The following is a 17,449-nucleotide window of genomic DNA, read 5'->3' as shown; positions in this document are numbered from 1 at the left end:
CTTCATCAATGATCACACTACCTTTCCCTGTTCACTTAGATGACTTAACTTGTGTTTTAAGTTTTCTACAATCTCAAATTTTATACTCTTTTCCTTTAGAAATATGTAATACTTCCAATGCCACCATAAGTTTTAACATACGAGTCCCTTACGCTTTTTAATTAAAAAATTTAAATTGTTATTTTGCCATACCTCATTGGCATAAACTCTTTAGTTGTTATCTTGGATATAATCACAATGAAAATTTGTATTTCGTTCTTCTTATGTTAGCAAGTTTGACTTTGGATGCACCCCCCCCGACCCAAAAAAAATGTCATTGTGCTGGCCTAACTTATAATTATTCTCACTTACTGTCTTGTTAGCTTCCATTTTGGCAATTACTTTATATCACTTTCGGTTTTGCCAATAGCCCTGTTTTCTTTTGGATCCAATCATTGTATTGTGTAATTTGTGTTAACTTTTGTTTGTGTCCCCCAGGGGACACCTCAATAGTTAGAGTTTTGAGACTTTTTGTGTTGGAGGTATCATATTCTAACATTTTGAGAGGGTGGGAATGAGTATGGGAGGGGAGATGGGCTACCTCCGCTTGTGCAACCAAGGCTCTCCCCAATGAAATTTGTTTGTGGTGGTATCATTAGTTTGCAATTAACGCAATGTAACATTTGTCACTTTGAATGCGAGTTGCTTGTAGCAACTGTCCTAGCTTATCTGCTACTTTGAAAAATCTGGTAGTGAAAATATCTAGATGCATTGTGTACGAGGTAACATTAATTATCTGGATTTACAAACGTATTTATCACTGTTGTCTGAAACCTTATGCATTGAAGAAAATGTTTTGAGACTAAGTCTCATTTAGCTTGGTTATATTAGTATTGTATATTGGTATCAAAATAAGGTGGGTTAGTTTTATTTTTGATGCCGCCCTTGCATCAACCACATGGTGATAGGGAAACCGTGTACGCATGAGCTCTTGGCAAGAATTATGCGTTGATACTGAGAGTTCTTGTGCAAACAACTTAGACCAGGGTATCCAGCTGGAATGTATCACCCCTGGCAAACTTGCCTGCAGCAATGTGAGCAGGAATTGTTTTGTTAATCTTTCTAAGGGACCCCCCTTATATTCGCTCTTTAGGTGGTCCTAGGATTGCTTCTTGATCTGCTGTCATATTTGTGGAAGATAAGAGAAAAGCTATGATAGAACTGGAGCAAAATTTTATTCAAGTTGATATTTGGTTAGCTCAGCTTTAGAATGCACCCCTCCTATGCAACAACTTGGGCAATTTTGACCCGTTCTCCCCCTGTTGGGCTTCATATACAATGTTTCCATTTATACTATCACTTCTATAAACTTCTTTTCTTTGGTTCTCTCATTTATGTTTCTCAAACTATGTCTTTGATACCATGTTAGATTAACACTTTACCTAAATGCTCAAGCTATTATGTTGCAAGCTAAGTGCCAACAATATTATCAAGCCTCAACAATGATTTCAACATTGTGTCCCTGTTGATAATGGAATCTATCAAATAGACCCAAGTGCTTGACTGGTAGGCATTTTTTACAAATTATTTTTTTGAAGACTCAATTTATCCTTTCCCAGTCACATTAATATATTCTTTGCATTTGTATCATATGGTTATTTTTGAGCCACCAACTGATGGAGTGATTCTAAACTTCGACGATTGATTAACTAGATGCGGAAGACGAATATATATACATGCAGTAACCGGTTGATGGATTGATTGATTAGACTTATTCTTTTGCATTCAAAGCATGCTCAGAAAAATATCAGGATTGGAGATGCCTTGGCTACTCCTTGCACAAAAATCAAATAAGGTGGATTAACTTTTGTAGTCCTGAAGGTTTCATGAAATTGTCTTTGTAAGATGATTGTAAATTTATGAAATCATCTGTGCAGATATAGGTTTTACTCCGAGATGGATGGGTCGTACAGGTTGCTGCTTATCTGAGATGAATCCACACACAAAATCTCAGGTTCCCTTTTCCCAGCCATTTGCCCCTCATGGATAGATAGTTATTGCTGCCCAAGAATTGGTGAGGATCTCAAGTACCTTCAGTTTATGGAATGAATATATTCATATGAATGAGATGAAACACAATGAAATATCTGGAAGTAAAGGTAATAGTTATTCCTATTTTATTCTTCATTACTCCATCCAATATGTAAAATGAAAGGAATAACATTCTCATGGTGAAATTTGAGAATAATTATTCATTGCCTTATTCTCCATTTATAAAAAAAATTTGACTATTATTTACTCCATTCATAATTTCTACAGGACAAGTGTTGGAGATTAAATTTATAATACTTTCATGTTCGAAAGTCTTGAATTCTAATTTTGAGAAAAAATATGAAATAGAAAATAAGTTACCTTTCCTTCGGTGGTTTAGGCCCTAGGAAGCCTTCAAATGGAGGAAAAAAAAAATAAAGATCCTAAACTTACTTAAGTGTACCTTTTACGTTTTCCTTATAAATAATGATAATAATGAGAATTTATAAGGCATATTTTGAGTAAGTGAAGCTATAGATATGCCTAAGAAGACTAGGGAGGAACAAGATTCCTAATTGCCTTGTCCTTTCTAGCTTTATTCTTGGCTGATTTGTGAGGAAAGCATCATTCTTTCTTCAACGGTGGGACTATTTTTTCATCACCATGCCTTTAAATAGGAGAAACCCTACGGTTGCCCCTGCATGAAATTAAAATTTTGATCTTGGCTTTTATTTTTTTGCACAAATGAGTGTGAAATCAATGTTTAGCTAGGATGTTAACTGTGCATGTCTGGATTACATTTTTGTTCATGACTTTTTTAAGAAATAGTCAAAATCCTACATGACTCTTCTTTAAGAAATAAGCAAAATTCTTACTAAATAATAAAAATTTTAAAAGCACAAGTTAATCGTCTCTTATGGGGTGGTCGATGATTGTAATAACCCAGACCTATAAACAATTTTATACAGCGGAAGACCTCAAATACATTTATTACTAGAGTACTAATTACTTAATTTATAACAATCTCCAAGATCAAATTTAATACATCTTTAAAAATTTGAGAACATCAAACAATTTAATACTGTCCTAAATAGCTCTTTTTAATCCTACCTACGCTTTCGTTATGCTATTTCGGCTATGTTCCTTAAGGTATCTGAAATGTAGGATAATAATTGGAGTGAGACACCATTTAGTAAGTAAAGATTAGATTATTATTAGTGTGTGGTTAAGATGAACTTTAGTGTGAAAAATAATTTAATAATAATTTTACTTTAATAAAAATTACATTTGTAAACTATCAATCACATATATAAATAGATATCTGTACTTTCCTCCAAAACATCATTTAAACCTATGAAATAACCATAATCACATAAATACCCAAATATGTATGAAAGACTCCTTTTGGTTGATACATGTCATGTTTACCCCTATGATCGCGTTATACGGTCTGAAGATTGGACGTAGCTTAGTTGATGGACCAAAGTTAAATCAAAACATTATGTTTGTAAGTGCGATTTGCCTATCACATTATGATCAAAAAACAAATGTGTACTCAACCCTACTCATGACAAATCCACTATCCATTGTCAATACTTTCACAACAGTGCAGTATCATCTATGGCTATGGTACCGAGCATTCACCACATCCGGTCCATCAGAGTTCTTAAAACATATAATTGCAATTTATACAATAAAACAGTATAATAATCTCATCGTTTTCCTAACGTAAAATTTGTAATAAATCTCATCATTATTCCCAATCAAACACGTAATAAATATAATACTGTAAAATTCACAATAAAACATGTAATAAATATAACACCGTAAAAATCCCAAACTTGCTCAATTATGCAATAAAATAAAATAAACTCATGTCACACGATTTGTATAATAATTATAATTTCATAAATTACCTGAGAAATTCTTATAAATATATACTCAGTAGATTTGAATAAAAACGTGAGTATAATCAATTCCATATATTTAATTCAATTCCAATATATTCAAAAACCTGATATGGTCAAATCTACGTACTTCAATGTTTACTCAGGTATATATCTAAATAAAACAAATATCACCGTATTCATATACTCAATTTAATCGGATATAATTAAAATAAAAATATGATCAAATCCTCGCGAAACCTCGAATAATTAAATTCACATAATCATTTTAAACCAGACATATTTTAATTTAAAATTTGACATAATTTAGTCTACTTATCCTAGTTCTGGAGTAGTGCCTACATCGTGTAGAAGAAATGTCCATGTTCAAATCTTTGGAAAGCAGAATTGCGACCTGGGAATAATTTATGTTCTTCAATTTACGTAGAGAAAAGTAAAGAAAATTGAGAGGGAGAGATAAGAGTGGAGAGAGGGACACTTGAGAGGGCCGGGGAAACCTCCTAGAGGATTAGGATGGTTCAGGATCCTTCATAAGCTATATAATTATTATATTATATTATATTATTTAATTAATAATTATTAAATTAATTGATTTTTTACCCTAATCATGTATATATATTTTTGGGGTCGTTACATTCTCCCCTCTTTATTAAAATTTCATCCTTGAAATTTGCTAAAATAACTCTAAATAAAATTTATCGTTAACCCAACAAGTTTGAGTTAATACTCGTAAACAATCTTGTCAAAAGTTGATAGTTAACACTGACAGATGAATTGGATAACATACTCTAATACCACTTGATACAGAACCAACACTCAACAACTTTAATTCTCAATTCCAGTCTCCCAAAATCTAACATCGACATGACCTTTCCTGTATCAAACACACGTCCATGCACACACCATGCCAAGAAGGAAGAGGAGAAGAAGAAGTAACCAGATGACAAAGTGGCTTGTTTTTTATACACACACATACTATTCTCGACTTTTTGACACCCTCCAATGTAGATGATTTGTCTTTTGACTGTGTGTACATGGGTGGCACCTCCTTGTTACCTTTTAAAGAATTTCACTTTGCTGATTAAAAAACCTGGATAATTGTTGAATGCTACATATACATGGAAAGGAATAAAAGTTTGGCATTTTATTTTAAAAGAATAATAAGAAGACCAAGAAGAAGAATACAAAAGAAAGGAAATGAATAACAAAAAGGAGGATAAAGCATTCTATGACAGATAAGGAAAATACAAATGGAATGAGAAAGAAATAAAATAAAATAAATAGAAATCGTTATAGATTAGTCTTTCTCTCAGCAGACAATATATTCTAGATCCTCCTTTAAAAGCTCTCAATACAAAACTTCACAAGGAAGCCACAACAACAATCTTATCCCACAATAATAACAAAGGTAGGTACCAATCTTGAAAAATTCTTGTATTATACATGAAGACAATAGGAAATCATCATCGTAGACAACACTCAAAATTGATTTATTATCGATTTATACCAAGATATTATATTCCTGCATGCACACGCGCATGCAGATCCAAACATAAGTTAAACAAAATTTAATCCACAACATAACATGAATGTTTTTATTTATTTCTACGCACATGCTGTAACGACCCAGAAAATATTGATATTCAAATATTAAAGAGAGAGGAAAATAGATACAGAAATAGAAGGAGGTCGTAGACCTTGTCGACGACATTACATTTTGGAGAATAAAATAAATTCAAGAAATTACAAGGAATCGTCGATGAATACAGGGATTCGTCGACGAGTGGTTAAGAAATTTTGTCGACGAACACAGGGCTTTGTCGACGAGAAAATACCGAGAGGGGTTCTGAGGTAGCCTGAATTTCGTCGACTAATACAGGGTCTCGTCGACGAAATTTGTGAAGGATTCGTCGACGAAGAACGGGCTTGTCGACAAAATCCCCTAGTTTATATATATATGGAATCTGAGATTTTATCTCATTTCCAGCGCCTCTCTCTCTCTCTCCTCTCTCTCTCCTACGACTCTCTCTCCCTTCTCTCTTCGTTTTCAGCCCCATCAGTCGTCGGATCGACGATTCGAAGCTACCACGACGCTTCTGGTGGAATTCTCTACAAGTTTGTCAGAGCGGATCGTCGAGAAAACGAAGTTGGATTTCATCCCAAATTCAGGGTAAGGTCTTTTATTGAGTTTTTGACTTTTTGGTAGTTATAGGAAATGATGTAGACTAGAAAATACTGATGTTTTGTTCTAGGACATTGCGTTTTCAGGATATTGGATTAGGAATCCTGCGGGTATAGAGCCAGATTTTTATAGAGCTTTTCAAAGTTGAGGTAAAGGAAATATGCTATGCTAAGAATTTTTATAAAGTTATTAGAGAATTTATAAACATATATTCATATCAGTTTATTATATAGTTTATATAGAATATGGTTAAATACTTGTGTGGCCTGAGTAGATTTTCATGAGATAAAGAATTTATATAGTTTTGTGATGTATCATACTATACTGAATACATAGTTATTGACAGTACATACAATTTACATAGTTTTTCCAGTATATGGGTTTACATAGAATATATAGATATAGATTTATATTCACAGAGAAATGTACATGCTTATATAGCTTTTATATGAATGGTTTCATGAAACAGATATATACATATATCCATATACATGTATACAGATACTCAAAACAATATATATATATATATATATATATATATATATATATATATATATATATAGTGTTATAACATGCCATGTTTTCCTATTACCATAACATACAGAACATACAGACAGAGTATATATATAGAATACACAGATAGATATACAGAGGTAGCATCAAGATGCTACAGATACAGTACACAGAGATACAATAATTACAGTACAGAAAGATGGAGTTATGGTAATTTTGGAAACATGATAAAAACAGTAAAAGAGTATATATGTATATATGTATATAGTCTCAGATCACTGAGGAAAGATACACAGACAGATACAGATTACAGAGCACGGTACCGTTACTAGATACAAATAGAGTGCAACCACATATCTCAGATAGTATGTGGGTACCGTCAGCCGTGCTCGGAGAGTATGCAGCTCCCCAATACACTGGGTTGAGGGGGCCGATTTGACGAGGTAGTAGCCAGTCCCGAACTTAGGAGAGGATGTAGTTTGGCCGGCCTGAGGTAGTGTAGAGTATGATGACTTATCTAGAGGGCCGACCAAATAGAGTCTCGCCTACGGGCCGCACAACCCTGTCATAAGGGGTCAAATCATGACGTATAGAGTCCCAGGGAATAAGTACAGTTATATCTATATGTATCCAATTTTACAGTATATGATGAGTATAGTATGATATTATCAGTATGAAAAGTAGAAAAACAGACGCTACAATATGTTTTAAATTGTGAAAGAAAGATATGTTTTACAGATGATTTATTTCATTGCAGTTCACTTATTATTTTTAAAAGTATCCTTAACTTAGTTGTCACCCACTTGTGATAGCATATTTCCACTTACTGAGCGTCGACTCATCCCATTACTCTAACATTTTTCAGGTAAGCCAGTGAGGCGAGCATATCAGGCTCGCGAGTAGAGTGTAACTCAGATCACCCTGGTTATAGGGTGAGTTTTTGTCAAAGTTGTATATCTTTTTGAGTAGATGATACTGGAAGGGCATTTTGTATGGTCTGTATATTCTGCAATCTGGTATTGTACAGTTTATGTATAAATGGTTTTGTGATTTGTATTTCCGCTGCGTAGGAATGTTTATTGTATATATATATTTTTTTTAAAATATGATAAGAATTTTGAGGTCGTTACACATGCATCTTTGACTCTACTTCTCATTGGAATACATCACTAAAATCTCATTACACCAACTATATAAAGTCCAGGCCACAAACAGCCATAAGCTCTGCACATCCACTTTTTTGGACCCTATTATGAGTGGAAGCCTTGTGCAATAGGCCAACCCGAACTAAAGTGACCCCCAAAGCTTAAGCAAGAGTTGCTAAATATTTTCCCAATACATTTGATTTATTTGCAGAATGACTCTTAACTAGAACCTTATCATAGACTTCAAATTCAACTTTTGAAACAAAAGGTAGTGGTGAACCTCCATAACCTCCATAATAATTGCTTCATTTCGAAACAATGGATTTAAGGAAATATGAAAAACAAAAAAATTTTACCAAGGCTAAAGTATCCTAAGCTTTCATTATACTGCATCACCTCAATAAGGATTTTGGAAATCTTGAGTATGAAAACATAACTATTAGGCAAAGCAACATTCCTACATGTAGTGATACATGACCAATATCCAACAACTTTAATTCTCAATTACAATCCCTCAAAACTAATATATACGGGCCTTCATAGATTTATGCTTGAAAGATGAGGAAACTAAATTAAGAAACCTAATTAAGCAAAAATATCAATCCCTTAAATAACCTAGAATCTTGCTTTCTAAGCAATAGTATCCTAGAATCTTGAAGATATGGCCACAATAAAATCACCATAAATAAAACAAACGAAAATACAATTAAAATTAGGAAGTTAAAATAAATCTTGGTAGCAAGCTGCATCATTTCCCCACTATCAGAAAGAATTCAACCTCAAATTTTAAAAATGCAAAAGATGAAGAACAAAGACCACAAATAAACTTGAAGGTGACCACAACTATTTTTCTTTCTCAACTACCTCTTCTCACTAGCTGACCTCTTTTTTGAATGGACCAAAAGGAAGGCTTCTCTTCTAATTAGCAATGCTTCAGCATAAAGAACAATGCCCATTCAAAACCACTGAAATTTCCACATTGCCTCCCACCGTTCACTAAATTTGAACAACTGGATAGGACCTCCTTCCAACCTTGGGATGACTGTTTGTAATTTGAGCCACAACTGCACTCGTCTTCTCCAAACCCACAATCGCCTACAACTCTTGCAAGAACCCTTACTATTCAATTATAAACCCAACTCTATAAGTTTACCATTCAAATTTTCTTTAATCCCCACCCAAATCTTTATCTCGCCAACTTTTTGTAATGAGTACTTTTCTTCAATTTTCAAAAGCGAAGGCAAGCACTCACAAACCCATCTAGCCACCAAATAAGGGAATCCAAATCCATCAATTGCAAATCGGGGTTTTCTCCTCCAAGCAAACAAAACGCCCTATCAAACTTTTCCACTTGCAAATTAAAGGATTTTCTTTCAATCTCTCACCATTTTTGTGGAAGTTTCGCTTCCATATCTATATATGTGTGCTTGTTTATTTGAATTTCAATTTCATACGTTAAAGAGTTTTGATGATTTCCAAACTAAATTTTTGTCCTTGGATTATCAACTTAATATACTACATTATCATATTAAACAAATGCAAAAATTATAACTTCCAAGTTTGAAATGACTTGCCAGACTGATCATGGGACGAGTCTTAAGACACCTTATGCATCGCAGTCTCTTTTACATGTTGATATTCCCTTGGGTGTTTGATGTATTTCTATGTGCTAGTAATGTGAATTCTTATTGCAGGATCTTCTCACACTCACCTGGATTAGTTATTCTCCATATTATTTTGTGTGTAAGCCCCATTTAATTTAAATTTATCTCATTATTTTATTTTATTTTTCTATATTCTTGTTTTGTTTAACAAATTAAAAAGACTCTCAATTTTTGAAATTCTAAATTCATTGGATACTTGACTCATGGGCTACTTGAAAAGTATCTTCTATTAATCTATTGATTGAACAAAATTTAAATTTAATTCCTTGATATTTTTATTGCAGACTTGAATTGAATCTTGACCCTATACTCTCTTCAGAAAGTAATCTAAAGACTCATGGTTGACATATGAGAATATGGAAAGATTGAATATTTTCTTTAAGTGCAAGGAAAACATGCGAGAACAACATGCACAAGAGAACTATAACTTCTCATAGAACCTTAGGATAACCAATTTTCCCTAAGAACTTCACTGTTAAAGAACCCGTGAGATTTCTAAGCATTTGAACCCTAGGGTAACCACCAAAATTCTTTCAGTTGCTTCTAGATCCACGCACGCTAAACCATAAAGGGAATCATAGAGAACCAAAAGTAAACTCTAATGTGCGCACATTCCAAAATGCACAAAATTCTAATTAAAATATTTTGTTTAAAGCGTAACAAAATAATAAGTTTAAACAATATCTTAGACTACCCATTCATATCCTTATCATGATTTATACCTATACTCTGATAAAATTATTTGCTAAAGTCTACAAAACCTATCTCCTAAGTTCTGACACCAACTGTAGTAACCCGGACCTATGAACAATTTTATATAGTGGAAGACCTCAATTATATTTACTACTAGAGTACTAATTACTTAATTTACAACAATCCCCAATATCAAATTTAATACATCCTTAAAAATTCGAAAACATCAAATAATTTAATACAATTCTAAATAGTTCTTTCTAATCCCACCCATTCTTTCGCTATGCTACTCTGATTTCGGCTATGCTCCTCAAGGTATCAATGTAGGATAATAATTAGGGTGAAACATCTCTCAATAAGTAAGAATTAAATTATTATCAGTGTATGGCTAAAATAAGCTTTAGTGTGAAAAATAATTTAATAATAATTTTACTTTAATAAAAATTGCATTTGTAAACTGTCAATCACATATATAAATAAATATCCGTACTTTTCTCTAAAACATCATTTAAGCCTATGAAATGATCATAATTACATAAATACTCATATATGTATAAAAGACTCATTTTGGCTGATGCATGTCATGTTTACCTTCATAACTGGGTTGTGCGCTCCGAAGACTGGACTTAACTTGGTTGGTAGACCAAAGCTAAATCAAAACATTATGTCTGTAAGTGCAATTTGTCTATCACATCCTGGTTCGAAACAGTTGAGTACTCACCCCCACTCAGGACAATTCCACTATCTATCGCAAACACTTCCATAATAGTGTGGCTGCACTAATATTCATCCATAGCTGCAGTAGCAAGCATTCACCACATTCCTTCCATCAAGGTTCTTAAAACATATAATTTCAATTTATGCAATAAAACAGTATAATAATCTCATCATTTTTCTAACGTAAAATTTGTAATAAATTTCATCATTATTCTCAATCAAACACGTGATAAATATAACATCGTAAAATTCACAATAAAACACGTAATAAACATAATACCGTAAAAATCCCAAACTTGCTCAATTATGCAATAAAATAAAATAAACTCATGTTACACGATTTGTATAATAATTATAATTTCATAAATTACTCGAGAAATTCTTATAAATATATACTCGATGGATTTGAATAAAAACGTGGGTATAATTAATTTCACATATTTAATTTAATTCCAATATATTCGAAAACTTGATATGGTCAAATATACGTACTTCAATTTTTACTCGGGTATATATCTAAATCAAACAAATATCACCATATTCATATACTCAATTTAATCGGATATAATTAAAATAAAAATATGATAAAATTCCCGTGATTTAATTTAACTCAGACATATATTTAAATAACCTGGATATAATTAAATTCACGTAATCAATTTAAACCAGACATATTTTAAATTAAAATCTGACATAATCTAGTCCACTTATCCTAACTCTGGAGTAGTCCCTACAATGTGCAAAAGAAGAAATTTCCGTGGTCAAATCTTTGGAGAGCAAATTGGGACTCGAGAATGAATTTGTTCTTCAATTTACGCAGAGAAAAGCAGAGAAAATTGAGAGGGAGAGACTTCAATTCATGCAATTAATATCTCACACGACCTTGAAAATAAAAAGACCCAAAGCAACAAGGCATAGACTTAAAAAGTCTTGCTCGAAGACTCGAAATTGAGGTTCAATAGGATACTTGAGATTTGTATCTCTGAAAAATAATAATAGTAATACGCATAATAAAGCATAGCGTTAGGACAACTTTAAGGAAGGGTGGTTTTTTTTTTTGGGTACATGAATATGATGTTATTCAAGTATGTTTATGCAAAGTTTGGAGACGTCTTGAATTTATATTTATATTGAATTTAAATAAAATATAATATAAAATTAAACTAAAATTTATACAAATTCATCCGAATTCAAATTTAAAGTCTAGAATTCACGTTCCGAGCATCATATTAAATTTTAAAATTTATTAAATAATATTATAAAAGAAAAGTCTCATGCAAAAAATTCAAGCTAGAATTTGACAACAACAGGAAGCAGACAATGTTTCTAAATATGTTTAGATTATGCACTGTCCTACATTATTAGTTCATAATCATACGAGTCATGTATCCCTGTTGATAATGGAATCTATCATATCAACCCAAGTGCTTGACTGGTAGGCATTTTTTATACATTTCTTTTTGAAGACTCAATTTATCCTTTCCGAATCACATCAATATATTCTTTGCATTTGTATCTTATGGGCTCAATGCAGTGATTCTCAACTTCCATGATTGATTAAGTAGATGCCGAAGACGAATATATATACATGCAGTAACGGGTTGATGGATTGATTGACTAGACTTGTTCTTTTGCTTTCAATAACAGGATTGGAGATGCCCTGGGTACTCCTTGCACAAAAATCAAATAGGGTGGATTAACTTTAGTAGTCATGAAGGTTTCATGAAATCATCTTTGTAAGGTGGTGATTGTAAATTTATCAAATCATCTGTGCAGATATAGGTATTACTCCGAGATGGATTGGTCATACAGTGTGCTGCTTATTTGAGAGATGAATCCATTCCACATTGAATTTCAGGTTCCCTTTTCCCAGCCATTTGCCCCTCTTGGATAGATAGTTATTCTATTGGGTTATTTCCTTACATGTGGAGGAAAACTCAATTGGGCTTTATTAAAAGCTCAAAGTCCGGCCTTTTAGTGTGAAAATCTAAAGGAAGTTATAAAAAAGAGAGGGGGGAATGGAGGAGCTGTCACTTCTAAAAAGAGAGAGAGAAAAACGTCATTTTTCTCATACTACTCAGATTTCATCAAGACTCCGATCCCGCTTCATTTATGGTCCGATCGAACTGAAATTTGGAGGAGAGGTTTACGACTCAAGGAGTTACAATTTGAGCGGTGGAGATCGAATTTTGAGCTTGAGAGTTAGGATTTTTTCCCATGAACAATAACCGCGAATTTGGTATATTTTCTCAAATTCTCTTTGTATTTACCAAGATTGTTGATATCTTGATGAGATATATTCGTAACCTCTAATTGAGATTAGAGAAGACTTGGTGTACCTATTATTTTATTGATAGTGGAGGTTTCAACTGGACTAGATCCCGTGGTTTTTCTTCCTCACAGTGGGGAAGTTTTCCACGTAAAAAATTGCTTGTATTCTTATGTTTTTGTGTGATTGATTATTTTTCTTACTATTTTCAGCACGCATAAAAGTAGAGATACACTATATTTGTTTGCATATAGGGAGAAAGATTATTCTGTTGTGGTTGTTTGTTGATATCTCTCCTAACAAAGTGATATCAAAGCTCGGTTGACAGATTGTCAGGTTGGCAGTTTGAGTTATGGAAGCAAATACTAGTAGAATGATTAATCTCAATGGTTCAAATTATCACATATGGAAAGGAAAAATGGAGAATCTTCTTTATGTGAAAGATTATTACTTACCAGTATTTAGTGCTGAAAAACCAGAAAAAAAAAAAAAAAAAAAAGTCTTATGTGGAATGGACTTTGTTACATCGACAAGTGTGTGAGTAGATGATAATGTTTTGAACCATATTAGTGGAGAGACAAATGCACGTTCTCTATGGAGTAAGATTGAAGAGTTATATGCTAGAAAGGCTGGAAATAATAAGTTGTTTCTGATTAAACAAATGATGGCTTTGAGGTACCAAGACGAGACTCATTTATTTGATCACCTGAATACATTTCAAGAAATTATTAATCAGTTGGCTCGAATGGGTATTAAGTTTGATGATGAGATACAAGGGTTATGGTTGCTTGGTTCATTACCAGACTCATGAGAGACGCTCAGAACTTTGTTGTCTAACTCCACTCTAGAAGGTGTAATCACAATGGATATGGCCAAGAGTTGTTTGCTAAATGAAGAGATGAGAAGAAAAACACAAGGATCCTCTTCATAGTCAGTGATCTTGGTTACAGAAAAAAGGGGGGAGAAGTAAGAACAGAGGTCCGAAGAACAGAGATAATAGCAGAAGCAAGTCCAACAAGTTTGTAAATGTTGAGTGTTATCATTGCAGGAAAAAAAGGGGACACATCAAGAAATATTGCAGGCAATTGAAGAAAGAAAACAAGAATGAGAAAGAGAAGGGAACGAAGAATGGAGATGACAAAGATGGTGATTATAGAGTTGCTACCACCACTCCTGCAGAATTCCTCATTGTTTATGATGATAAGATGATAAATGTTGCATACCATGAGACCGGCTGAGTGATTGACAGTGGTGGCTACATTCATGCTACATCTCGGAATGATTTTTTCACATCCTATAGATCTGGTGACTTTGGAACAGTAAAGATGGGAAATGATGGCTTGGTTAAAGTCATTGAAATTGGGGATGTGTATCTGAAGACAAATAATGACATGAGTTTAGTTCTTAGAGATGTGAAGCATATTCCTGACATTCGTTTGAATTTGATTTCTGCAGGTAAACTTGATGATGAAGAGTACTACAGCACTTTCAATGATGGCTAGTGGAAGCTCACCAGGGGTGCTATGGTTGGGCTCGAGGCATGAAGCACTCTGCATTGTACGTTTTGCAAGCAAAGATCTCCAATGACATAGTTAATGCGATGTCGGATAAGGGTACAACAAAGTTGTGGCACAAGAGACCGGCTCACATGAGTGAGAAAAGATTAGCTCTGCTGGAGAAGAAAAATCTACTATGTGGACTAAAAAGTACACTTCTGAAAAAGGTGTACTCATTGTTTGTCAGGGAAGCAGAGCAGAGTTTCCTTCAAGAGTTCCCCTCATTCGAGGAAGTCAGAGATACTAGATTTGGTACATTTAGATGTGTGTGGCCCTATGAAGACAAAAACACTTGGTGGCTCCAGATACTTTGTGACCTTCATAGATGATCATTCAAGGAAGTTGTGGGTATATACCTTGAAGTCAAAAGACTAGGTGTTGGCTGAGTTCAAGCAATTTCAAGCCCTAGTTAAGAGATAGACTGGGAAGAAACTGAGGTGCATTCGGACTAATAACGGTGGAGAGTATTCTGGTCCATTTGATGATTATTGCAGACAGCAAGGTATTCGGCATTAAAGACTCCTCTGAAAACTCCTCAATTGAATGACTTAGCAGAAAGGACAAACAGAACATTGGTTGAGAGAGTGAGATGTTTGCTTTCACAAGCCCAGTTGCCAAAATCCTTTTGGGGGGAGGCTTTGAGCACTATTGTTCATGTGTCAAATCTTACACCCTGTGTTCCTCTATAGTTTGATGTGCCAGATAGAGTTTGGACAACTAAGGATGTTTCTTATAATCACCTGTGTGTTTTTGGGTGCAAAGCATTTGTGCATATTCCAAAAGATGAAAGGTCCAAACTTGATGAGAAAATGCGATAGTGTATATTCCTTGGCTATGGTTAAGATGAGTTTGGATACAAGCTTTATGATCCAGTTGAGAAGAAAATTATGAAAAACAGAGATGTCGTGTGTAGAAGATCAGAGGATTCAGGATATTGAGAAGGTAGAGAAATCTATGTCTCAGAAGGATGATAGTTTGACTGATGTGGATCTAGTTCCTCTGAAAAATTTTCCATCTCATGTTGAGAATGATGTTTAGGATGACCACCAGGGTAGAGGTGATGTGGATGTTCTCTTATAGCCTCCGGAAGATGTTGAGACTAATAAGCAGTTGACAGTGCCAAAGATTCCACCAGAGATTCCATCCAGGAGGTCAGCCAAAGACCGACATCCTTCCACTCGGTATTCAATAGAACAATATGTGTTATTGACTGATGGGAGAGAGCCTTAGTGTTTTGCAGAAGCCATAGAAGATGAACGCAAGACAGAGTGGGTTGAGGCCATGCAAGATGAGATGCAGTCATTGCATGATAACGACAACTTTAAGTTAGTGAAGCTACCTAAAGGGAAAAGAGCTTTGGAGAACAAGTGGATTTACAAGAAGAAGCCAAATGAGTTCTCTTCACAGCCATGGTATAAAGCTAGATTGGTTGTAAAAGGGTTCGGTCAGAGAAAAGGTATTGACTTTGATGAGATCTTCTCTCCAATTGTAAAGATGTCATCAATCCGTACAGTACTCGGCTTAACAGCTAGTCTTGACTTGGAAGTTGAGCAGATGGATGTGAAAACTGCCCTCCTTCATGGTGATTTGGAGGAAAAGATTTATATGAAGCAGTCAGAGTGTTTCAGAGTAAAAGGGAAAGAGGATTATGTGTGCAAACTGAAGAAAATCCTATATGGTTTGAAACAAGCACTGAGACGGTGGTATAAGAAGTTTGAGTATGTTATAAGGGAGCAAGGCTACAAGAAGACAACTTCTGATCACTGTGTATTTGTTTAGAAATTCTACGATGATGATTTTATTTTCTTACTGCTTTATGTGGATGACATGCTGATTGTTGGCAGGAATGCTTCAAGGAAGCAATTGAGTAAGTCATTTGCTATGAAGGATTTGGGGCTAGCAAAGAAAATTCTTGGCATAAGAATCAGTCGTGACAGGAGTGCCAAGAAGTTATATTTGTCACAGGTTGAGTACATTGAGAGAGTGCTTCAAAGGTTCAATGTGGACAAAGCTAAAGTGGTTAGCTCTCCTATTGCTACCCACTTCAAACTAAGTACAAAGAAATTTCCTTCTATAGATAAGGAAAAGGAAGACATGGAAAGAGTTTCTTACGCCTCAGCAGTAGGAAGTTTGATGTATGCAATGGTTTGCACAAGACTAGATATAGCCTATGCAGTTGGTGTAGTTAGCTGATTTTTGTCAAATCCGGGAAGAGGGGAGTGGAATGCAGTGAAGTGGATCATGAGGTATCTTCGAGGCACTTCCAATTTGAGACTTGGTTTGGGAAACGAACAACCAATTTTAGTTGTATACACAGATGCTGATATGGTTTGGGATGTGGATACTCGTAAGTCTACTTCGAGTTATATGATAACTTTTGCAAGTGGGGCTATAACTTGGCAATCGAGACTTCAAAAGTGTATTGCTCTTTCTACGACAGAGGCATAGTTCATTACAACAACGGAAGCGACTAAAGAGTTGCTATGGGCAAAAAAGTTCTTGAGAGAACTTGGTTTCATGCAGCAGAGGTATGTGTTGTTATATGGTAGCCAGAGTGTTATTCATCTTGTTAAGAATTCCAGTTTCTATGCAAGATCAAAGCACATTGATGTACGATACCATTGGATCAGAGATGCGTTGAACGATAAGTTACTAGAACTTGAGAATGTTCACACTGATGATAATGGTTATGATATGTTGATAAAGACACTACCAAAGGAGAAACTTGAAGTTTGTTGTTCGATCGCCGGGATGACAATTCCCTCTATATAGTTAGAAAGAGGGAGATTTGTT

The 17,449-nt window shown here is 34.3% G+C and overlaps 1 long non-coding RNA gene across 1 annotated transcript; it reads left to right on the top strand.

Annotated features, from left to right (window-relative positions):
* Nucleotides 1-1,397: 1,397 nt before the first annotated feature.
* LOC131166805 (uncharacterized) lies at nt 1,398-2,281 on the top strand. The gene is made up of 3 exons (XR_009139873.1): nt 1,398-1,545; nt 1,693-1,834; nt 1,917-2,281. It is a non-coding gene; the product is annotated as an uncharacterized LOC131166805 (long non-coding RNA).
* Nucleotides 2,282-17,449: the final 15,168 nt, after the last annotated feature.

The sequence above is a fragment of the Malania oleifera genome, chromosome 10 (assembly GCF_029873635.1).
Source record: "Malania oleifera isolate guangnan ecotype guangnan chromosome 10, ASM2987363v1, whole genome shotgun sequence".
Classification (NCBI taxonomy): Eukaryota; Viridiplantae; Streptophyta; class Magnoliopsida; order Santalales; family Ximeniaceae; genus Malania; species Malania oleifera.
This window is presented reverse-complemented; position numbering and strand designations above follow the sequence as displayed.